Genomic DNA, 24,742 nt, shown 5'->3' with positions numbered 1-24,742 from the left:
ACTGCTGATGTTTTTTGCACCAGGAAAATCTTCACAGCAGGGACTGTGGTGGGCATTGTAGGGTGATTAGAGCTTCTTTGATCTCTGCCCCTTAGAGGCCAGTAGTTAGTTTTAGCAAACAAATCTGGTCATTGCCAAGTGCCCCATGGGAGCTGGAGGGGCCGTGGGGCTCAACACCATCTCTGATTAAAACCCCTGCCTTGGAGGGTGTTTCTCTTCTGCACAATGAGAGCTACACATTGCTGCCAGCAGTAAGGCAGAGCACAGAGGTCTAGGAAGGAATTTCTTCTTGAGCCGCTGAGGCAGAAGCGACGTCTGTAACTTGCGCCCACATCCTGTCGGCGAGAATTTGGTTGCATGGCCACATCCCAACCACAGAGCAGTCTGGGGACCCTACTGGGTGTCTCTGTGCCTGAGAAGGAGGAGAAAAGGGATCTGGGGGAGAGTTGGCTGGCTGCTCAGGTAACTAACGCAAGAATCCAGTCTTCCTGTATCTTTTATTCTGTCTTCTAGCCAGAGGTGAATCTGGTTGGAAAGGGGAAATGAATTGATACAAATAAATTGGGCTTTTTTTTTTCCCCCAGATGGAGTACCAAACTATTTTAGATCAGAGGAAATTTTAGATGAACACATAAAATTTAGCTGGTTCTCTGATAGTGTATTTTGATATCAAGAGTTTAGTGTTGCGGCGCCTGGGTCAGTTAAGCATTTGACTCATGGTTTTGGCTCAGGTTGTGATCTTAGGGTCGTGAGATTGAGCCCTGGATCAGGCTCTACTAGTCTGCTTGTCTCTCTCCCTCTGCTCAACACCTATCTCCCCCCATCTCTGGAGTAAATAAATAAGAAAATCTTAAAAAAAAGAAAAAGAAAAGAAAAATCGCCAAAACACTGAAGAGTGGAAAACCCAAATATTAAAATTTTTTTAAAAAAGAGTACAGTGTCCTCTAAACTTCAGTCATGAGTATCACTCTTGCAAGATTTATTTATTTATTTAGGCCACATAGAGGTACTTGACTTAATTGATTTTTTTTTTACATAAAAAGTAATAATTTTTATTTTTTAAACATTTAAAAAATTTTTAAAAAGTAGCTTCTTTTTTTTGTTTAAAGATTGTATTTATTTATTTATTTGACAGAGATGACAAGCAGGCAGAGAGAGAAAGAGGGGGAAGCAGGGTCCCCGCCGAGCAGAGAGCCCAATGCCGGGCTCGATCCCAGGATCCTGGGATCATGACCCGAGCCGAAGGCAGAGGCTCTAACCCACTGAGCCACCCATGTGCCCCCAAAAGTAATAATTTTTAAAATATTTTTAAAGACTATATCATTACTATAAATGTATGTATAAGTGGAGATATACATACATATATACACATTTATCTATGTATGTAACTACATATGTATGTATTTATGTAACTATGCCTGTATTTATGTGCATATAAATGTCTCTTATGTACATATGTATGTATCTTTTTCTTGAGCGGCAGGAGGGGCAAAGGGACAGGGAGAGAGAGAGACTCTGAAGCACGCTCCACACCCAGTCTAGAGCCTGATGCAGGGCTTGATCTCATGACCCTGGGATCATGACCTGAGCCGAAATGAAGAGTCAGACATGTAACTGACCGAGCCACCCAGGCGTCCCTGTATCTGTCTGTGCATGTCTGTGTCTACGTATGTCCCTGTATCTGTCTGTGCATGTCTGTGTCTACGTATGTTTCTCTCTGGTAGCGCCTGTTTCGGTACCGCCCTCCCCTCGCAGAGCTGCTGACGTGGCCTCCTGCTCTTGTCCCTGCGGACGCTCTTGTCCCTCTGTAGTCTCTTCTTTCATAGGCACTGTAGTAAGTAATCCTTACAGAAGATACACCAGACTGTATCGCTCTTGTACTTTAAATTTCCAGTGGCTTCTTGTCAACCTAGAAAGAAATTCTAAGTCATGACCATAATCGAAGGACACCACAGAATCAGATCCCTGCCCACCTTTCCAGACACGTTTATTTGCCTCTTCTTTTTGCTCCTTTGCTTGAGCAACACTAGCTTCCCAAGAAGCAAAACATGGGCCTGCCTCAGGGCCTTTGCACTTGTTGCTCCAGCCACCTGCATTGCTTTTATTTATATAATTTGTATGGCTCGTGTCCTTTCTTTATTCAATTCTTCTGCCCCCCCCCCCACCTCCTCCTTAATACGGCCTTTTCCTGGACCACTTGGACTCATCTTATACACTCCTACTGGTAAAAGCTCCACTCACTGGAAAATGCTAGTATATATAGTATTGCCCTTAATATTTATCTATATTCCACAATTACTCCACCCCTACCCAGATTTCTGGTGTCTTAATTTCCTGGTTCTTCATTCCTCCGTTCTAGAGGAGAGACCTAATTTTGATCTGTTGCCACAAAATGATTTAAAAGATGCTTAAAAGATATTTTCTGAAACTCTGAGCTATCCCTGTTATTTAAGTGCTCTGCCACTAGGTGGTGGTTACGAAACAGGCTGAGTCAGAAAGCAAGGCTTGTCTAGAGATCAAAGGTACGAGTGACTTCTTGCTCCTTCCAACCTGGGTTAACCCTGCGTATTTGTCCCTATAAAATAAGAGCCTTTATAAAAGGTTCAATCTTGGGGCGCCTGGGTGGCTCAGTTGGTTAAGCGCCTGCCTTTAGCTCAGGTCATGATCCCTGGGTCCTGGGATTGAGCCCCCAGTCGGGCTTCCTGCGCAGTGGGGGAGACTGCTTCTCCCACTGCCTCTTGCCCCCCACTTGGGCTCACTCTCTCTCTTACATCATAAATAAATAAAATCTTTAAAAAATAAATGGAAGGTTCACTCTCAGTAAACAGTAAACAGACAACTAAGCAGATGTTCACGGTGTGTTTAAAACAAACAGACTCTGGTACGAACTCTCTCTTCTTCTTAGCCAGTTCTTTGTGTTCAGATACAGAAAGGACATTGCCAGGTGGCACTTGTCTTTCCTTCCTAGCACTCCTGTTACGATCTGGCTATGGACGAACCATGAACATACCACCTTACCATAAGGGAATGTTGAGACATTTAATGTTAGATAATATCTCTATAACACACATGCCGGACTTTAAATGGGGGCAGTATGGGGCGCCTGGGTGGCTCAGTGGGTTAAGCCACTGCCTTCTGCTCAGGTCATGATCTCGGGGTCCTGGGATCGAGTCCCGCATCGGGCTCTCTGCTCAGCAGGGAGCCTGCTTCCCTCTCTCTCTCTGCCTGCCTCTCCATCTACTTGTGATTTCTCTCTGTCAAATAAATAAATAAAATCTTTAAAAAAAAAAAAAATAAATGGGGGCAGTACCCATTCTGCAACTGAAACCTGCATGGTGATTTCAACCAGCACATCCCATGACCTCACCCAGAACTACCAAGTTCCTTATTTAGAACAAAAGAGTGAGTTTGTTCCATATGTACTGGTTCTCCTTCATGTACGTATCACCGTGTTGACAGTTCCTTTTTTTTTTTCTTAAAGATTTTATTTATCTACTCGACAGACGGATCACAAGTAGGCAGAGAGGCAGGCAGAGAGAGAGACAGGAGGAAGCAGGCTCCCCGCTGAGCAGAGAGCCCTGATGCGGGGTTAATCCCAGGATCCTGAGATCATGACCTGAGCCCAAGGCAAAGGCCTCAACCCACTGAGCCACCCAGGTGCCCCTTGACAGTTCCTTCTTAAAAGTTTCCCTTTAGCTCTTGTCCTTGGTGCTCCACGGTTTTCTTGGGCTTGTGTCTTTTTTCCAGTTTCTACTCCTCTCATCCACCAGGAGGAAGACATTGCCCCGCATCACAATATGTTAGAGCATGTTTTAAAGAAAGTCCTTCCCCATGGCTTGAAACTTGGTTTTAGCTACAATTTCTACTCATTATTCTGATTTTTAGCACACAGAAATTCCAGGTAAAATCTGCACTAGCATGAACCGAAATGGAATTCAGTGCTTTCTGTATCTGAGAAGTCCTGGGTTGGGGTGGCCTTAAAAATTAGGGCTTAGGGGCACCTTCGTGGCTCAGTTGATTAAGCATCTGCCTTTGGGTCAGGTCATGATCTCAGGATCCAGGGATTGAACCCTGAGTTAGGCTCCCTGCTTCGCAGGGAGCTTGCTTCTACCTCTCCCTCTGCCTGCTGCTTCCCCTGCTAGTTCTCTCTCTCTCTGTCAAATAAGTAAAAAAATATTTAAACAAAATTTGGGCTTAAATGTTACCTCTGGATCTCTCAGGTCCACCGACCTGTCCTCATTGCCGGGGCGGGGGGGGTGGTCAGCCTTGAAGCACTGCCTGACTGAGCAGAAGTGGGTGGGGACACAGAGTTGGAGGTGTGGGCCTTTTCCCAGGGCAAAACCCGGATGAGGTTATCAAGGAAGGGAAGTGGTTGCTTGTGCCAAAACACCAGATGTCTGTTTCAAGACTCTTTTGTTCCAGTGTAATCTTTCATCAAGGTACAACCGAATAAAACAGGCTCACAGAGAGTTCCGCTGGCTTGCACGGGGATGGGAGGCCTGTCCTGTTCTGTGTCTTTTTCTATCAAGGTGGGCTCAGAGTGGCCCAGACCTCCCAACCCCAATGGGAAGATTCGGCATCTTTTCTTTTTAAAAATTAACAACAAAGTTTTTAAAGCCCCAGACCCCATGCCCAGCATGGAGCCCAACGTGGGGCTCGAACCCACGACCCTGAGATCAAGACCTGAGCTGAAATCCAGAATCAGAAGCTCAACCAACTGAGCCATCCAGGCGCCCTGACTCGGCGCGCCGCTTCTTTAACATGGAACGAAAGGAAGAAAGGCGAAGAGAGAGAGGAGGAGGGAAGACAAGACGAGAAACTTGTCTTGCCACTGTACCTAGATTGTGTGAAATTCGGAAAAAATATCCAGAGAACCTGCCCCTCAGAAATCACTAATTACTTATTTACAATATTTTCTATTTCTGTCACTTCCTTAGCAACCCCTAGCAGCTGCCTGGGAAAATTTAAAGGGACTGTCTGTCTTACATGAGAATTTTTCAAATAGCAAATGAAATTGTTCAGTGACATGAAGTCTTCCTGCCCAGATTCACTTTAAGAAGAGAGGGAGAAGTGATCTGGCATTTGATCAATCTTAACATAACTAGACAGCCCAGAATTTCTGGAACAGCCCTGATTCTAGGTCATTTTACTCTTTTCATTTCCAGTAAAGGCCTGCGAGCTTCCCGCTTCAGGAAGGTAAGCATCTACCTTCGGCTCGGGTCATGATCTTGGGATCCTGGGATCGAGCCCCGCATGGGGCTCCTTGCTCAGCGGGGAGCCTGCTTCTCCTTCTCCCTCTGCCTGCTGCTCCCGCTGCTGGTGCGCTCTTTCTCACTCTCTCTGCCAAATAATTAAGAAAAGGGTCAAGGCCTGTGGTAGGGATGAGGTATGGTTTAATTTTCATGCTTTTGGTAGCCTTATGAAAAGAAGTGCACATTTTGGGAAGAAAAATTCCTCTGTCAATCTAGCATCTTGATGTTTTCTTGTGAATTTAAATTGTATCCCAAAGGGTCTTTTGGAAGGTTCCTCAGCAGGGATTCCTTGGAAACTTGGGGACCCGGAGCTTCTGAAACTCCAGGGTCACTTAAGAGGTCCAGGCCAGTTTTGAGGGTGATTCTGGAATTTTGATGCCTCCCAACATCCCCTGACACGGTCCACATGCTCCTTTAGCCTCAGGGTCCCTCCCCGTGTCCTGGGAGTGGGAGCCTCGCTCTTCCCTCACTCCACCCCAGAGGAAGGCCCCGGGCCCTTTTTGTCTTTCAGGGTTTTTCTGCTGGATGAGAAGTAAGGCGACACACAAATACTTCCCTGCTGGGAGCCCAATGCGGGACTCGATCCTGTGACTCCGGGATCATGACCTGATCGGAAGGCAGTTGCTTAACCAAATGAGCCACCTAGGCAGCCCCCCGCCTCGTTACCTTTCTTAATCCCCACCGCAACCCCTTTTGGGTGAGGACGCTGTAGTCTCTGTGGGAAGTAAGGCACAGACAGGGGAAGAACATAGGCGTGCATTCTTTTTTTGTTGTTCGATTTTTAAATTTTCATTTACTCTTCCGAAGTAGATTTGACATACCGTGTTAAATTAGCTTCTGGTGTACGATATAATGATTCGACATTTCTATACGTTCGTCAGTGCTCATCACGATCCGCGGACTCTTAATCCCCGTCCCCTGTTGTAGCCACCCGCCACCCACCACCCCTCTGGTGACCATCACTTTGGTCTCTGTAGGTGAGAGTCTGGTTTATCGTTTGTCCCTTTTGTTCTGCATTAGGTCTTTGGTTTGGTTTCTTAAATTCCACATTTGTGGAAGTCCTATGGCATTTGTCTTTAGGACTGACTTATTTCACTTAGCATTCCGCTCTCTAGCTCCATCTCTGTTGTTGCAAATGGCCAGACCTCATTCTTCTGATGGGCGAGTAATATTCCGTTGCATCTATATTCTGCCCTTTTCTTTATCCATTCATCTGTGGGGGGGTTACTTCCATATCTTGGCTATTGTAAACAATGTTGCAATAAACATAGGAAGAATCTATCTTTTCAAGTTCATGCTTTTGTTTCCTTTGAGTAATGGAATTACTGGATCATATAGTAATTCCTTTTTTAATTTTGTGAGGAGCCGCCGTACTGTCTTCCCCAACGGCTGCACCAGTGCTCATTCCTACCAACAGTACACCAGGGTTCTGTTTCCTCCACATCCTTGCCAGCCTTTGTTGTTTCTCGTCTTTTTGATCCTAGCCATTCTGACAGGCGTGAGGTGATACCCCCTTGTGGTTTTGATTTGCATGTCCCTGATGGTGAACAGTGTTGACCAGAAGGTGTACCTTCTTGAAGCCACATGCCGTGCTCCCTCCCAGAGAGGAGATGCTGAGACATTGTTGTGTCCACACCTATGCGGAGTCCAGCTGTCTCCCGTGTCTGTCTGCAGACAGAGCTGTGATTCTCTGGGATCCACTCTGGCAGCCAAATTCCCCACGTCTGCCTCTTGGAGAATAGCTCTTGTTGTCGCCTTTCGAGGCTGTTTGGGAAATAAACCCACATCTTCTAATGCTGTGAGAGACTGTTGATAATGCCTACCTACTGGAGTTTGGTTTAAAGGTCTCAGCACTTCGGATAACTTCAGAGAGAGATATTGATTTTCCGAGCCCTGCTGGGAGCTGGCAGCTCGCGAGACCTGGTGACTCAGCTACCCCTTCTCGATGTGGGGCAGCCTACGTAGGAGGATTGCCCTGGGCTGTGTGTTTTTTTAAAAAGAAGGGGAGGAAAAAAAAAATTCCTTCAGCCTAGGCTATTTCAAGGCAGTGTGAGGGCTGGAGAGTGTCTCTTCTGTCATGGTGCTTCCGACCTGCTGCCCTGGCTGTGTGATGTCTCTGCGGGGAGGGGCTGGTGACATCATGGCCACATTCTTCTTCTTCTTCTTCTTTTTTTTTTGAAGATTTTATTTATTTAGTTGACAGAGATCACAAGCAGGCAGAGAGGCAGGCAGAGAGAGAGGAAGGCTCCCCACCCAGCAGAGAGCCTGATGCGGGGCTCGATCCCAGGACCTCGGGATTGTGACCTGAGCCGAAGGCAGAGGCTTTAACCCACGGGCCACCCAGGCGCCCCTCATGGCCACATTCTTGCTCCTGATGAGGAGTTCTGTTCCCCCCCCTGAGGTAGGCAACTGCCTTTGGAAAGCGTTTTCATGAGAGGTCTGTTGGCTCTGATTTTGGTAATCCTGTCACTCCCTAGTTACAGAGCTCTGTGATGCGAACACCCTGGTATCTATAAGATGCAAGCCAGGGGCGCCTGGGTGGCTCAGTCGGTTAAGTGTCTGCCTTTAGCTCAGGTCCTGATCTCGGGGTCCTGGGATTGAGCCCCGCATCCGGCTCCCTAGTTAGTGGGAAGACTGCTTCTCCCTCTCTCTGCCCTCCCCCCAGCCCTGCGCATGACCTTGTACTCTCTCTCTCTTCTTAAATAAATATCTTAAAAAAAAAAAAAAAGTGCAAGCCAGCTGACGTGGAACAGAAGAACTCTGGAGCCTGGCTCCTTTTTCCTTAGCCCCCAGTTCTACTTAACGAATCACAGTTACGGGATTTCCTCGCGTCCTGCCAGCGGGCACCTGCTGCTCCTGGGGTCTTGCCCTTCTTCGCGTTTGTAAGAAACATCATGGCGCCGTGCACTGGATGCTTGTTATGCCAAGAGCTGTTATATACTTTCTCCACAAATAACAGCCCTCATGACCGCCCCATGAGAGAGAGAGAAAAAGAGAGAGAGAAGAGGAGCTATGCCTTACTATCCCTGTTGTACACAAGAGGTAGGGAAAGAAAGTTCAGTGACTTGCCCAAGGTCACCCTGAACCTAATGTGAGTTGCTCTGAATCCCAGAGAGTCACCAACAATTTCTGTATTTAGGTCACAATCCTGTGTAGACCTTCCTGATTGCCCAGTACTGGGCAGAGCACCTGACCCATTTGAGGATTTCACTTAAATTATGACTCTTTAAGTAATATGTATTCAGAGAAGACAATTCAAAAATCCAAGAGCATAAAAAACTCTGCCACCCAAGGTAACTATTCCTAGTGGTTTAGTGTATGTATTTCCGTACATTTTTCATTATTTACAACGTATATAGAAATCATTTTCTTTAAGAAATGTATATTTTAACATTTGACTTTTAAAAATTGACTTTTTTCACCTAAAAGTGTATCATGGCTTTCTGTGTCTATAATAGAATTTTAACATTTTTATGACTATAAAAGTAATGTAGACCATGGGCTATTCCAAAACGTTAGGGCCTGACCACACACAAGTTACAGAAATAAATCGCGTGTAAAGAATGAATCAGAAGGGAACGTGGTGCAGGGAGAGTGTCAGAAGGTGGAATGGCTGGGTCTGGATTATACTGGGAGGGCAGAGTCTTTTCATTTTTTTTTTTTTTTTAACATTTCATTCATTGATTTGAGAGAGAGAGAGAGAGAGAGACGGAGAGAGTGAGAAGAACATGAACTGGGGAGGAGGAGAAGCAGGCTCCCCCGCTGAGCAGAGACCACCCCCGCACCCCTTGTGGGGTTTGATCCCAGGACCTTGGAAGCATGAGCTGAGCCAAAGGCAGATGAGCCACCAAGGCAGTCTAGCAGAGTCGTTTCAAATCAAGATTTACATAAAACCATGATAGAGGTGCCTGGGTGGCTCCAGTCAGTTTAGCGTCTGACTCTTGACTTTGACTTAGGTCATGATCTCAGGGCCATGAGATCAAGCCCTGGGTCAGGCTCTGTGCTCATTGTGGAGTCTGACTGAGATTCTCTCTCCCTCCCTCTGCCTGTCCCTGCACCACTCCCTCTCTGAATAAATAAATAAATAAATAAATAAATAAATAAATAAGACAACTCTGAATCCATAAAGGTAAAGACTGGGGGGTTTGCACCTAGAAAATGTGAAGTTCATGCACAGCAAAAAGAATCACCAATAGAGTGTTAGTCGGCTCGAGCTGCCATCCTAGAGTACTACACACCAGGGAGGCTGAAACAATAGAAATTTATTTTCTCATAGTTCAGGAGGCTGGAAGTCCAAGATCAAGGTGTCGGCAGGGTTGGTTTCTTCTGTGGTCTCTCTCTTTGATTTGTGGATGGCTGTCTTCTCCTGTGTTTCTGCTTGGTCTCCTCTGTGTGTCTGGGTCTGTATTTCCTTTTCTTATAAGGACACCAGTCAAGTTGGATGACTTCAGATTACCTTAATCACCTCTTAAAAGGCCCTGTCTCCAAATACCATTGCATTCTGAGGTCTGGAGATTTAGGACTTGAACACATGAATTTTGGTGGTGGTGGTTGGGGGAACACAGTTCAGCTCGTAACACAGAGCAAAAGCCAGGTGAGGAGCCCGGAGGACGCATTTGCAGGTGTGGCTCTGATGGCCAAAATTCCCAACCCCCTACCAGCTGCTTGGATATCTTGGGCAACTCTGCTGTCCCTATTCTTTCTGAACTATTGCTGGGACTCTGTGACATCCCCACCCCCAGCTCCCAGGGAGTCACAGCCTTTGTTTGGATGCATTACTATTTCCATTCGAGTTATATCAACTCCCCAAGGCTCAGAGTCTCCTTCCAAGGACTTTGAATATCTTTGCTCTCATCTGTTATGAGATACAATTAAAACTGACTTTCTAGAGGCCAATCTTGGGGAAAAAAAAAAAAAACTTTATTGTAAAAGTAACACAAGCTGGTATTAGAAGTAAAACCGTAATAAATACATGAAAAAGAAAATGAAAGACCTTTCCTCATTCCACTGCTCACTCCCACTCCCTGCACTGCATTCCCAGGAGGGAGCCGTTGCGTATGGTGGGTGGGTGGGCTGTGTTTCGTTCGTCCACGAATACGGTAGAATAAGGTGTGGTCACTGGTGCAGCCCAGTGGCATCAGCAGGGTGTTACTGATGCTCTTCACGCCCCCACGGCACTGTAGTTTCTTCACAGCCCTCCCCACTCCTCACCCCCTCCTAGGCTCAGCGCTGTGTTTCCTCCTTGCCCGACCCTACGCCATCGTCCCATTGGTATCCCATTTTTCAGAAGGGCAATCTCCAGTTTGGAGATGTTGGAGGTCAGAGCTCAAGGGCACAGAACTAGGAGACCCTTCAGCCAGACCTGCTGACTCCAAAGTCATCAGACGGTGAGCACTGTTTCCATGACGCTGCATAGAGGTCAGGTTCACTCCTTCGTCATCTCGACATTGTACCTCCTCGTAGGGTTGTATCATGATATACTTAACCTCTCCTCTTCACAGACGTCTCTGTGATTTCCATCCTTTGCTTTTGTGGACAAGACTACGATGGGTATTCCTGTGCTCCTGCCTGCCTCTTGCAGAGGAAACGGGATAGAGTGTGTGCTTTTAAAAATCTCGATACAATTTGATATATTTTGATAAGTTGTCCCAAGGCCATCTTCTTTCTAAGTTCTTGGGAAAGATCTCCATGCGGTCTCCGAGAAATGATGTAGATTTAGTAAAACTCAGCCCCTTTTGTGCCCCAGGTACCTACTGGCTCTTGATAAAAGCTTGTAATAATAAGGATGGTGATTCCATGTACAATTACCATGAGATGAAAGAAAATCAGCCGTTCGAGCGTGGTCATCCTTCTTGGGTACTCTTACTGAGAGGTTAGTTTCTGTTATCAAAATCACACTCCGTGCTCCTTTCTCCTCGGCATGAAAGGGGAGCAAAAGTAAATACTCCCTTTTTTCTCTTTGAACTGCCGCAGGATCATTTTTTCTGTTAGACTTCGGAATTCACAGTGAGGCCAAAGATTCCTTTTTTCAACTTTTCCCGAGCCAGTTGAAGTGGAGTGACAGGCTTGCTTTAGCTCTAGAGCAAGATTGGATTTCTGAGGTGGTGGTTTGTGACAGACGGGGAGGCAGTTAGTCTGTCCCGCGCAGCAGAGCTGGGGTCCTCCTGCCCCCAGCCTGCACCGTGGGGGATTCTGCAGGTGCTGAGACGTCCAGCGTGGCGTGTGTTTCTTCTCGCGTCAGAGAGCGGATCCCGAGGCGGGCCTGTGCCCGTGATGGGACGGCCCTCAGAAGGCGTCTCTCACAATGTGACTGGGGAAGAGGTCGGCAGAGCTTGGGTAAGGCCAGAGCTGAATGGTTTCACTGGGGTCCGGCGATTAAGGAGAGTTGCCTATGGTATGGCTGTGGTGGTGGTTTTTAAAATTCCCCAGACACATTTATGCACGTGTTACTACAATAAGGCAGGTTGCCATGGATGGTTCCTCTGTGGTCACATTTGCCCATATAATCTTTGACAGAGGGCCTCCTTGACATAATATGCCTAATTTCCATGGAAGAATTTTCCCTCCACTGTCTTGCTGTGAACACGGCCACTGTTTGTCTCTCTGTTTTTGTTGGGCACACAGCAGTTTGGAATCAAGATTCTATTTCCCTGCCTTCTTTCTGCTTGATGTTGGCCAATAAGGTTATGCTCAAGTCAGTGGGATTTGGGATTTGGGATTTGGGAGTAGGTCCTGGCTGGGACTTCTGGGAAATAATCCTCATCAGGGATGCTCTTGTCTTTGGTTGTGGACCACAGTTGAAGCTTGAACAGTAATCGGCACCATGGTGAGAAAGTCCCAGCTTGAGAATGCTGGGGCAACAGATAGAAGGGGCCCCGGGGAGCCCTCTGGGTGTGACAGACATAAGTTGCTGTTTGGGGGAAGCCATAGTATTTTGGGTTTTCAGCTGTTCTTGGCTAAACTTAGTAGATACATCTGCCTTCTGCGTCCCGGGCATTGTGCTAAGTGTCCTGGAGAAGTCATCTTATGAACCGTTATTCTTGTCCTTATTTTGTGGGCGAAGAAACAGAGTGCTGGAGGGCACATGACAAGGGAGTGGTCTGAGGCGACCTCCCTTATGTTTTGACTGGTTCAAACATCGACCTCTTTGATTTCTAGAATCTGTACTCATAATCTCTGTGTTTTCCAGAAATTACTGAGAAAAACATTGATTACTCAGTCCCTACCGGTTGCCTGCCAACATGCTGGGCACTTTGCTTGGTGCTGGGCATACAACAGAGAGCAAAAATAGTTGATTCTTGCCCTTGTGGCACTTGCCCTCCAGTCGAGAAGAAGATCTAGTCAAACACGGTAAATAATTGATGTTAAACTATGGGCATAGGGAGTGCTATGAAGGAGCAGGTACTCTGCACCGTGAGATAATGTAACGTCGCGTTCACTTTGAACAAATAGCAAGAGATCGAAGCTATTAAGATGCCTCACTTGGAGTGAGGTTGGAAGGAACAGCTGTGCAAGGACTTCCAGGACACGCGAAAGACTTGGGGCTTCTTCCTAGGAGAAGCAGAAGACTGTTCAGTGGCTTGAGCCGAGAGCTGACATGGCCGTATTGGGAATTGGGCTGGAGGGACAAGGGGTAGGTCTGTATAGAGGCCAGAGAAAAAAATGACCAGTGCCTTAGACGAGGGAGGTGGTGGTGAAGATGGAAAAGACTGGATGATGTTGGATGGGATTTGGGAGATAAAATCGCGAGGATGTGGTTTTGGCTTACACATTTGGGGGATAGGAGAGAAGGAAGTCAGCCTGAAACTCCTTTGGGTTTCTGGGTTGGATGATTGCATTGGGGAATAAGCATTCTGTTCCCCAAGACAGTGACCACAAGAAGATACAGGCTTGGGGCAGATGAAGACATGTGTCTAGTTCATCTGGCCAGCATACCCTGTACCCTCTTCCTTGGAAGAAATGTTTACAGGGGTGCCTGGGTGGCTTGATGGGTTAAGCCTCTGCTTTGTGCTCAGGTCATGATCTCAGGGTCCTGGGATCGAGCCCTGCATGGGACTCTCTGCTCAGTAGGGAGCCTGCTTCCTCCTCTCTCTCTGCCTGCCTCTCTGCCTACTTGTGATCTCTGTCTGTCAAATAAATAAATAAAATCTTAAAAAAAAAATGTTGAGTTTGAGATGATGCTGAGACATCTCTACGTAGATATCAAACGGGTAGTTGGGTGAGTGTATCTGAGCTCAACAGAGAGCATGTGGCTAGATAAACATTTGGGAATTATCAATGTAAAGGTGATAATGGGAGTCATGGTCAATGATGATCTTGCACAGGGAGCAAATCTATGGAGGCACGAGAAGAAGGGTTAGAATCGGGCTTTAAAATTAGGAGGAGGGGCACCTGGGTGGCGCAGTCGGTTGAGCATCTGACTCCTGATCTCAGCTCAGGTCTTGATCTCAGGGTTGTGAGTTCAAGCCCCACACCCAGTGTGGAGCCTACTTTAAAAATAAAAACATAAAAGTAAATAAAATTGGGGGCAGAATATGTAACATTGAGCTTGGAAAGGAAGCGAAGATGTAGGAGGACATTTAGAAAACAAAAGTGCAGTTTTAGGGAACTAAGCATCTTAAAAAAGGGAGTGGTCAGTCAGGTGGAGTGTCACTAGTGGTTCTAAATATAGAAGTCGGAAAATGGAGAAACAGTTGATTTTTTTTTTTTTTGGACAGAGAGAGAGAGCACACAGGTAGGCAGAGAGGCAGGCAGAGAGAGAAAGGGGGAAGCAGGCTCCCTACTGAGCAGAGAGCCTGATGCGGGGCTTGATCCTGAGATCTCAGGACCCTGAGATCATGACCTGAGCCGAAGGCAGAGGCTTAACCCACTGAGCCACCCAGGCGCCTCGAGTAACAGTTGACTTTGTAAGATTTGTCTTAGCACTCTGACTTTGGCTGCTAGATCCAATGTCCAAAACATTGTTAAAAGTTGAGGTAAAAACAGGTCAGGTCAGCATCTTCCTCCTCTCTCTCTCTCTCTGCCTGCCTCTCTGCCTACTTGTAGTCTCTGTCAAATAAAATAAATAAAATATTAAAAAAAAATGGGTCAGCATCAAGTTCTTGGGGAGTCAGAAGTGATGGAAATGAGCTGCTCATTTAAGATATGTTTAAGGAAGCCCATTTTCCAGTTGCACTGGAGCTAGGTAGGTGGTGAATAACAAGGCACTTTGTCTTCGTGTGCACCTCACAGTCTAGGTGGGAAGACAGACAAGCAAATGCCGATCACAATTTAGGTTGATGAGTGTGGAATGTGTCTGTTGGCATGCTTTTGGCTGTAAGCAAGAGAAAGCCTAATGAACAATGACTTGGGATGTTTAAATTTCACTTAGCAAGGCACCCAGCCAGGTGGGCCTGAGATGGGTCCAGCGGTTTGCCAGCGCATTGAACATCCAGGCTGTTTCCATTCTTTCCACTCTGCCGTGCCCGCCCTGTTGGATTTTCCACTATGCCCATCACACCGTCGTCTGAGGACGGTGAGTGCAGCTGTAGGCATCCTATCCTTGCGAAAAAGAGAAGAGAGCAGTGGCAAAAGGGTTTTATTCTTCAGGCAGCTCTTCTTGCCTGTCGTTGGGGAGAAAATTCTTTCCAGAAGACGGCAGTGTATTTTCTCTGTACCCCACTGGGCATAAAGGAGTCCTGTTCATTTTATTACATTACTCATTTATTTAAAAGAGTCTGTTCACTAACTACTCCGTGCCAGGCACCATTGTAGATCATGGAGTATAAGACTGAATACCAGAAGGGGAATCCCAGGAGATGTAAGCGGAGAAGGTGGGGGCGACCTGTCGGTTAGTCATTTAGGGCAAGAGCCGGCGGTCAGGGCTGAGTGTTGGGACATAAGGAAGAGAGTGTGCAGAGGCTTGGAGGAGGGAGAAGACGTGGTCCATGAATGTTCAAGAGTGAAATAGTCTGATTCTTGATCTTTATTTACTTATGTATGGGAGAGGGCATGGTGGGGGAGGGGCCGAGGGGGAGAGAGCATCCCAAGCAGGCTTCACGGCCAGCATGGAGCCTCCCAGGGGACTTGATCTCACAGCCTGGAGATCATGACCTGACCAAAATCAAGAGGCGCTCGGCTGACTGAGCCATAGAGGTGCCCCGAAAGTTTCCTTCTCTTGACAAGGAACCTCAAATTGGAAGAGAGGCATGGAGTATGTGGGGAAGATTTTATACATCCTGTTGCTCATATGTGACCACATTTCTTTAATGTGCCCGGTTTTATTTAATTCTAAAGGAAGATTCTGACCGTTTGCCAGCAGCACGCTGGTTTGGCAGTGTGCAACCCTTCCAGGAAATGCCCCCCGCCTTTTTTAAAAGATTTTATTTATTTATTTGTCAGAGAGAGAGAGAGGGAGAGGGAGAGAGAGCGAGTGAGCACAGGCAGAGGGGCAGGCAGAGGCAGAGGGAGAAGCAGGCTCCCTGCCAAGCAAGGAGTCCAATGTGGGACTCAATCCCAGGACGCTGGGATCATGACCTGAGCCAAAGGCATCCGCTTAACCAACTGCGCCACCCAGGCGTCCCAGGAAACGCCACTTTATCAGACAATTGCTTGAGGGGGTGCTGGTGCGAGTGGGTTGACGTAGCCAGCCTTTTTGGGAGAAGAACACTAATCGAATATCTCCCCCCCACCCCCCCAAATGAACAGGCTGCCGTGTACACTCAGCATAAATTGTTTGCATTAAACTCTGCCGGCCTCCGTGAGATCTCAGAGGGTACAGAACCCAGAACATAGGGAGTATCTTTCTCTGTGTCTCTGACAATCCTCGAGGAGGGTCGTCTGGTCTATCAAAGGTACTATATCGACAATCCATGAGGAGGGCTCTCTGGTCTACCAAAAGTACCAGGTAACTGATGATAGGTGCTCACTTGCCATTCATTACTGAAACATTTTGTTTGTGTATATCCAGTACACAGTGCGCCCAAAGCACTCCTCTTCATCTTTTTTTTTGGTCTCATTTTGCTTTGCTTTTTAGCTAGGGAGGAATGAAGCTAGCCTTGTAGGAAATTACCTTGGTGACTCACACGAACCCTGCAAGGGCATATGGGTATAGAGTGACTTGGGGGAAGGTCAGAACATTTTTTTTTTTAAGATTTTTTATTTTATTTATTTGACAGAGAGATCACAAGTAGGCAGAGAGGCAGACAGAGAGAGGGGGGAAAGCAGGCTCCCCGCTGAGCAGAGAGCCCAATGTGGGGCTCAATCCCAGGACCCTGAGATCATGACCCGAGCCAAAGGCAGAGGCTTAACACACTGATCCACCCAGGTGCCCCAAGGTCAAAGCATCTTAACAAGCTACTTCAACTGGCTTTTGGGAGAAAGGATAAGGGGCCATCTGGCCAAACATTTAGACTGCCATGTAGATAGGGGGAAGTAGGGCAGTACAGGCTCTGGGGCCTTGAATGTGGTATTGAACTGGGGTGTGACTCAGTTTCCTCATCTAGTAAAATGGAGATATTAACAGTGCCACCTCATGGGATGGCTGTCAGGGCTAAATGAGATAGACATGCAAAGCTCTGGGAATACCATAAGCAAAGAAGATGATGTAGAGATCTTTAATAAACGAGAAGTCACTCATATGTGACTATAGACAAGTTGATCCAAGTGCCTTTGGTAGTTTGTTTTTAAAACATTTATAATTCTTAAGCATAAATGTGTCTTTCTGCAAGTTCTTATTGGATTCCATTAAACAACCAAACAACCCTATTTACTTAATATTGAGTGATTATTTTATAACTGTCCACTATCTTCAGTGCATTCTATAATGCTTAGGAATACAAACACACACACATACACACACACACGCACAAGATCATAAGACTTGAAAAAGTGATACGCATTTTATCAGCATAGTCTTTGAAAATCATATGTGATCAATGAAGCCACCTTAGCTTGGCCCCAGATTTTCCCAAGAAGATCCGAAAGGATCGATCTCTCCATCAGCCTAACACCTTCTTCACACTTCTTATTCCTAAAATCCGACCAGTGACATTCCACTGCTTTTTTATTTCAGCCTAGAAGTGGTTTGACTCTTCCTGAGGAGCGCACTTTACCCCTCTTGTTCCTGGTATTTGGTTAATCCTGTCTTGTCTGTGGGGCCATGGGAAGGGGGTTTTGAGCCTCATTACTGGTCCTTTCCATCACCCCCCACGTCCATGTCACCTACTTTCCTTCTTCAGCATTGGAGATGAGCATGTACCCGCACTTAGAGCTACACTACTACGTAGACATCCCAGAGCTGCCGTCATATCCCACAACAAATATAGCCATTTTGAGGACAGGGTCATATCTGTCTTTGAGTAAGATCTGGACAATGAAGGAATGGAAGGCATGCAGAAGAGCTTCCATTTCTGTTGAGCGATTCGAGCATGCCGCCCTGGGGCACCACCGGGCAAAGCAGGAAAGGAAATGAAGTCACTAATGACCGTGTTTCCATACGAAAGCTGCACCCCCCCCCCCCCCCAGTTCTTATTTATTCTTTTAATGTCACTGTGTTTTCTTACCGGTGCGGTCACCACCTGGACTGGAAGCAGATCTGGCTCATAAAATTCCTTATCTAATTTTAAAAGAGGTCAGGTCACTGGCCACTTCATTAACTCATTAGGAATTAAAACAACGTTTATTGAGTACTTGGGCATTTTAAAATTTAATAACCCCAGAAGGATATTTGGTGGCTGAGACCCACAGTCATAATATGGAAGGTTCATCAGATACTCTCTTGCTGCTGGATTTTTTTCCTTTTTTTTTTTTTTTTTTTTTTTTTTTGGGATATCATGCTTTTTCTTTTATTTTTTTGCTTTTCTTTTTTTTTTTTTTTTTGCTTTTTTTCTTTCTTTCTTTTTTTTTCTCTACTTTTTCCTCTCCTTTTTTTATTTTTTTTCCTCTCTCTCTAACCCGCTACCCCCAACTCCGTCCTGCCTTTCCTTTCTTCCTTTTTTTCTAGGAAGAGCAGTCACCTGTGTGTGTGTGTGTGTGTGGTGAGTCAGTGGCACACAATACCCTTAATTCTGAACAACCACTATCTTCCCGTGCTCCCCTCTACAGGAGCACATCGCTTGCCCCCGTGCATTGGTCCGCAGCACTTCTGAAAGATCGTTTTCCCCAGGAGTGTATCGGAGGCTGCAACTGTGCTGTCTGTCTGTCTCGTTCACTCGTTCTGCCGCCGTGACCGACTCATAGGAGCCTCCTGAAGCTGGTGGTTTACTTCCTGCAAAGACATTTGCAATGTACCCCCCCCCCCCCCCCATTATAATACTTGTTCATTACAGGAAATTTAGCAAATACCACAAGCACATGGGGAAAAATCACATGCCTCCCTAAATCCTGTGGCTTCTTGCATTGGCCACAACGTCTGTCTGTGTGGATATTGTTTCTGTTCTGTGCACAGAAACGTGTATATATTTGATTATCAGTATTACCTCAAATTTGGGATCAGACTATATAATTTTTAAACTGTTTTTTTCCCCCTAAACACGGAACGTTGACACGTTACCGTGCTACAGAAGATTTTATTACCACAGTGGTTTTCAATATTTTTTAAAGTATTTCCTGCAGTAAGAAATACATTTTATATAATGACCTAGCATAAACACACATGCATTTTTAAAAAGTCTCATGAAACCGTACTTACTCTTGCTGTGTGTAACACACTCTTGTATTAGCTATTCTCCCATTTAAAAAGTTGGCGATGGCCCACAAAAACTGGTTTTGTGACCCATTAATGATTTGTGACCCACAGTTTGAAAATTACTTTTTTTTTTTTTAACCTTTTTTTAACCTCATGAATTTTACTGGCTATGTAGTTCCTGGTATGGTTTGGCTGTATTATATGTATTTAATGGATGCCACATAGTTTCTGTATTTCCTTAGCCCACACCACAGTGAACAGATGGGTTTGGAGTGTGTGCATGTATACACACACACGCACACACACGCGCACACACACGCACACACACACACACACACACACACACACAGGGTAATTTCCTGGGCATACATGGGCACATAATTATTGGGTCAGAAGGTGAGCAGTGAGCATGATTTTTAAGGCTTCTGGTACACATTGCTAAATTTCCCTCCTGGAAGCTTCTGTAAATATTGACACTCTCGCCAACTGTGTCGGGGAATGCCCAGATCTCCCTGCCCTCACACACAGACACCACATTCTTTGAGTGAACCTAGAATCTCAGTCACGGAGGAGATTCATGGCATTATTCTGCAGCGAGAGGAGAAATGTTTTTGGCAGTGATTGGTCTCATCTCTGACTGAAGATTGCTTTTGTCTCTAAATTGTATTATGTTAATGTCCCATGCAACACGAACCACAGGTGAGGTTTAGCATTTATATTTCTCAGCACCGCTGCCAAGAAGAGATGTATGTTTTAACGGCACGGTGCTTTCTGGATCCTGTATATCTTTGCATCGTCTGTGGTCACGGGTCCTCCGACTCAGGAGGAGGACAGTGGTAGTAACCGTGCATTATACAATTTTTGGGACAGATTTCATTTCAAATGCTCATGCTCTCTGTAGGTGTACTTATATTTTTCATCGGGGGCCCTTCTTTCTTTCTGTTTTTTAAAGATGTACTTATTTATTTTGAGAGAGTGAGAGTGTGGAGCTGAGACCGAGGGAGGGAGAATCCTCAAGCAGACTCCCCACTGAGCTCAGAGCCCGACATAGGGCTCGATTCCATGACCCCGAGATCATGACCTGGGCCGAAATCAAAGAGTTGGATGCTCAAACGACCGAGCCACCCAGGTGTCCCGGGTCCTTCCTTCAGCATGGGAGAGTACCACCTCTCCAAAGATGAGCGTGTACCCGCACTTAGAGCCACGTTCGGTCTACAGAAATCTCATTTGTGCAACAGAACACATACACAAGTTCTAGTTCTTTTTTAATGGCAAAGGATTGGAAGTTACCTCAGCGTACATCAGCATGAGACAAGTTAAAGAAACCGTGACAGTTCCACAGGAGGGACACAGTGTGCTTATTAAAAGAAGGAGACCGCAGGGGACACACAGGTGTGACGCAGTCTCCAGGGCGCACTGATGGCCAGGGAAACCGTGCAGAGCCGCGTGTGGTGTGGATCCTTTACACCGTGAACTTCTCTTAAAAGCATGTGAGTCTAGGGCTTCGATTAAAAATAGATAATAGAGAAAAGCAAAACTATGAGCATGTGTGTAAGAGCTTTTTAGAGAAATGGCCATCAGAGAAACATGTCGCTTGTCTAGTACCAAGCCTGTGTTATTTCTGATTGAGAATGTTGATCCGTGTTCTTCCAGGATGGAGAGAATCCTTGGGAATCCAATGGACACACTTGGAAAGAATTAACCAAACCTCCCAGAATTCCCCATCCACCTCCACCCGGCTTATACCCTTATACCCGGGGAGAACCTGCATCATTCAATCATACTTAATCCATTTAGAGGGAGCCTTTTCAGCGCTGAGTTACGCCAGTTGGTACACCTCATGACTAGAATTACGATCGGCTTCTAGGGTTGCTGATCATTCAAGTGTTTTATGGAAGACTCAAGCTCTGGGTAGACTCACACGTGCGCCACGTCCTCCCTGTGCACACACTTTAAAATGATAAAGTCAGAATTTATGACTTCAACATTAGGGACCCGGTAGAATCGCTGGGGTGAGCTGGAAGAAAGGAGCTTTGGCTGCATGTGGAGATGCTAGAAGTGTGTATTATACAAGTCACAGGACTTGTCACCTGAGTTCAGCCCTGCTCTTCCGCTCTAATTGGATTTTCAGTACGTTTATATTCAGATTTTAGAGTCCTTCTGACACTGGCTTGAATCTCAGGCGTGCCACATGCTAGCTGTGTGACCTTGGGGATAATTGCTTGGCCTCTCTGAACTTTCTTTCTTGATCTTGCAAAGTGGAAAGTATAATATTTTGCCATAGGGCTGTCGATTGGGTTAAAGGCGAAGGCATTCTGTAACATACTTTGCTTGCTGGCAGCCCTTGGTAGATGCTGAAGAAGTAAAGCTGTTCCTTATTATGATGATGTTCTGGGAAGAGAGGCCTTCTGTTAGGAAGGTGTTAATGGGAATTGAAGAAGCTCCCCTGGGCTCTATTTCGGAGTAAAGGATTGGAGACCCAGGGTCAAAGTGGCTGTATGAACCAAGCTTCCAGAAGAACCTCCAGTGTTCGCTTCTCTGCGTCTTGTTTCTCAGTAATGATAACTAGTTAAATTCTTAAGAAGTTTTAGACTGGATTTTTGCAGGGTCAGCAAAGTGGAGTCTGGAGAGATGGGGTCCCACCGAGGGGCCAGGCTGCGAGCCACAGACTGAGCAGTTAAGGAAGGGGAGTGGGAATTCCTTCCTGAGAAGGAAATGGGACACGGTGCTTGGAGAATGATCCCAGACTCTGCTGGTGGGAGGACCCTATAGTTTCTAGCACTGGCCACAGCGTCCATATGTATGCATGTTGAACCCTCTGAAATGAACCCCAGAGCACGTCTGTATCACTCTCAGCCAGGAGACGTGGAAAGCACAGGCTAGATTCCGGTCCATTCTACTGCCTGCATTCCCACCCTCCCCCCGCCCACCCCCGCCTTCTGATGAAGTGTCCTCAGGTCCAGTACCACCTGAGCAGGCAGAGAGGAAGTTACTTTGTGGGATTTCCATCCCAAAGACAGATCCGAGCACAGACCAGTGATGACTTGTATTGTAAGAGACTCGAAGCTTCAGATTCTCACTCTGTTCCTTTTGCTTCTTGTTGTCATGGGGACTTCCTTTCCCTGAGTTACTACGTCTTGCACTTCAGCGAAAATTTTATTGCTTCGGGACCACTGAGTCTCATGTGGGACATTTTTCACTGCTCGTGGTGTAATGCACAGAGGTAATTTCTTTGAAATGATTTTTGCTTGAAGTGGTTTTCAATGAATTGAGAAGGGTAAGATTATGGACGGGGCCCTGAGTTTCTGGCATCTGTTCCAGGTGTGGGGCATATACCCTTGGCCTGGCCAGAGCCTTCGATGTGAGTCGTTTACTTGCATTGGTGGTATGTAAGCAGGCAGTGGTCCGTTTTATCCTCTCATTGGACCACAAAAAGAAAAAAACAAAGCGTTAGTTAATGCTGTCGTGTTTAAGTCTCTCCCGGATCAATGTTGGAAGTTTTCCTTCTGAAACCATGTTTTCATCAAAGGAGAATGGTCGCCGCCTCTCAGAAGTGGAGGTTAGTGGCTGCACTGGGGAAACGGCCGGACAGAGCGATCCTGAGATGATGTGGCATAGTGTGGGATTATGCCCTGCGTGTTGCGTGCTCGGCCTCTGATTTTCATCTGTTTTTGGTGTCTTTCAGGGCTCTTGTACACAAGACATCTTCTTTCCCTTCACTACTTTGTGCGTAGACCGTGAGAAATGGGGCATTAGAACAGTTCCTTGGGTTTTTTTCTTGTTTCATTTTATTCCTGTCCCTCCCTCCCTCCTTGCTGGGGTTGGGTGGTCTCCAAAACCACCTCTAGGTTTGATTATTCGCTAGAGAGACCCACAGAACTCAGAAAGACTGTTATACTCACGGTTGCGGTTTATTAGGGCAAAAGGATATACATTGTAATCAGGGAAGGAAAAAGCAGCACAGGGCGGAGTCCAGGAGAAACCAGACCCGACAGGCAGCAACAGGGTGTCACAAACGAGCTAAGTGTTGCCAACCAGGGAAACTTCCAGAGACTCGGTGTCTAGGAATTGTGCTGGGCGTCAGTCACAGGGGCATGGAGTTATGGAGTTCCTGTGTGTGTGATTGACCTCAGCTGCTTGGTCTCCAGGCTCCCCCACCCTCCCTTTTCTAGAAGTCAAACTGGTGTGGCATGGCCCTGAGGCCCCAGGCCAACAAAAACAGCTGCTCACTATATATCACAACATTAGCATCATCTGTTTGTCCTGGCCCAAGGTCTCCAGTGTGCATAGACGCTTTTGCCATGCAGGAGAATCCAACGGCTCAGAATTCATCTTAGAGGACATAGTCAAGTGTCAGTCCTTTCTGGATGCGCCCTGCTGAGTGTGAACCCTTTCATGGACACTGCCCTACGAACACAGACTGTACGTCAGTCAAGTGCAAACCTTTGGGAAAATGAAGCTGCCTCCTTCTATTATATGCAAATTGGGGGACTTGCTTGGGAACCTCTGGGAGAGTTGTCTTTCTCTCTTTGCTGTCCCACAGTGAGCAAACAATTCTGTTCCAGTCTACCTGGAAAGGATAAACCTCTTAATGTTTGCAAAGGAGCAGTCTAATCATATTGCCACGTTTCCGGTTGGCCTCTTCTGATCCAAGATTGTGGTAGAAACATGGCAAAACCCAGAAGGGGGGCATAATGAGAGATGTTCTGCCCACCCTTCAGCTCAGGGAACAAGTTTTGGCCCCTGCGACCAGATCAGGCTTTCTGTTTTTGAAATTTTTGTCTTTCAAACGAATACTTTCTGGGGGCACTTGGATGGCTCGGTTGGTTAAACATCTGCCTTCAACTCCAGTCATGATCCCGGGGTCCAGGGATCGAGCCCCGCCTGGGGTTCCTTGCTCCACGGAGAGTCTGGCTGTTCCCTTTTCTTCTACCTCTCTCCCTGCCCCCCAGCTTGTGCTCGCTCTCTCTCTCTCAAATAAATAAATAAATAAAATCTTAAAAAAATAAAACAAATACCCTAAAGTCGATATTGTAGCTTCCCCTGCTCTTTCCCTGTTTCCCTAACCCCCTTCTCGGTCCAGCCCTGCCCCAGTCTTCCCCCAGAACCTGGGGGATGAGCCTTAGGAAAAATTGCCAAGTAGGTAAAATTTTTTGAAAGCAGTTTACATCAGCTATCTTTTTACGTGGTATGAATTCTATCGACACATGTCTGCTCTAATAAATTGATATTCTCATCCTGACTGACTCATCTGGCGAGCCACAGGGATGTGCCCTCTCTCGGGCTGACCCTTGTAGCTTTGCCACCAAACAATAGGAAATGCATGATTATTTTCATGCTAACGAGCACTGGAGAACAACAAGCCTTTCCTTTCCTACCTTTTCACAGTGACACCAGTTGACCTTCCTCTGGCATTCTGAGCACCACAAGGGACGGTCAGAGCCTTGGTGACTCTGTGGAGCTCTTCACACCCCAAGGAAGCCCACAGAAACGCCTTTTGGTAACAAAACTCAAAAAACATCCTACTACTAAAATGTGACCTATTAGAGTTCTGGAAGGAGGCAGTGTAGTGTGGGTTAATGGAAACTCTGTATTTTAATTGTTGACCTTGGTCCTGCTACTTCCTAGCTGTGGGACATTGGGTATGTCCTCTAACCCTGCAAGCTTCTTGTTTTCTCTTCATAAGTTAATGATAGTACCTACTTCATGCCATAGTTATGCTGATTAGTAGGACAGAACATACAAGGCGTTTAGCACTGTGCTTAGTACATACTAAACAGCTATAAGATGTCAACAAATTGTTGTCAACTTTAGTAGTAATAAT

At 46.3% G+C, this 24,742-nt stretch overlaps 1 protein-coding gene and 1 non-coding gene across 2 annotated transcripts in view; one reads left to right on the top strand and one right to left on the bottom strand.

Moving 5' to 3' along the window:
* Positions 1-24,742, top strand: part of HS3ST4 (heparan sulfate-glucosamine 3-sulfotransferase 4) — a 394,282-nt gene that overhangs the window by 13,128 nt on the left and 356,412 nt on the right. The window lies entirely within an intron of this gene.
* On the bottom strand, positions 4,642-4,732 carry TRNAQ-CUG (transfer RNA glutamine (anticodon CUG)). The gene is given in 2 exon segments: positions 4,642-4,688; positions 4,696-4,732. It is a non-coding gene; the product is annotated as a tRNA-Gln (tRNA).

The sequence above is a fragment of the Mustela nigripes genome, chromosome 11 (assembly GCF_022355385.1).
Source record: "Mustela nigripes isolate SB6536 chromosome 11, MUSNIG.SB6536, whole genome shotgun sequence".
Classification (NCBI taxonomy): domain Eukaryota; kingdom Metazoa; phylum Chordata; class Mammalia; order Carnivora; family Mustelidae; genus Mustela; species Mustela nigripes.
This window is presented reverse-complemented; position numbering and strand designations above follow the sequence as displayed.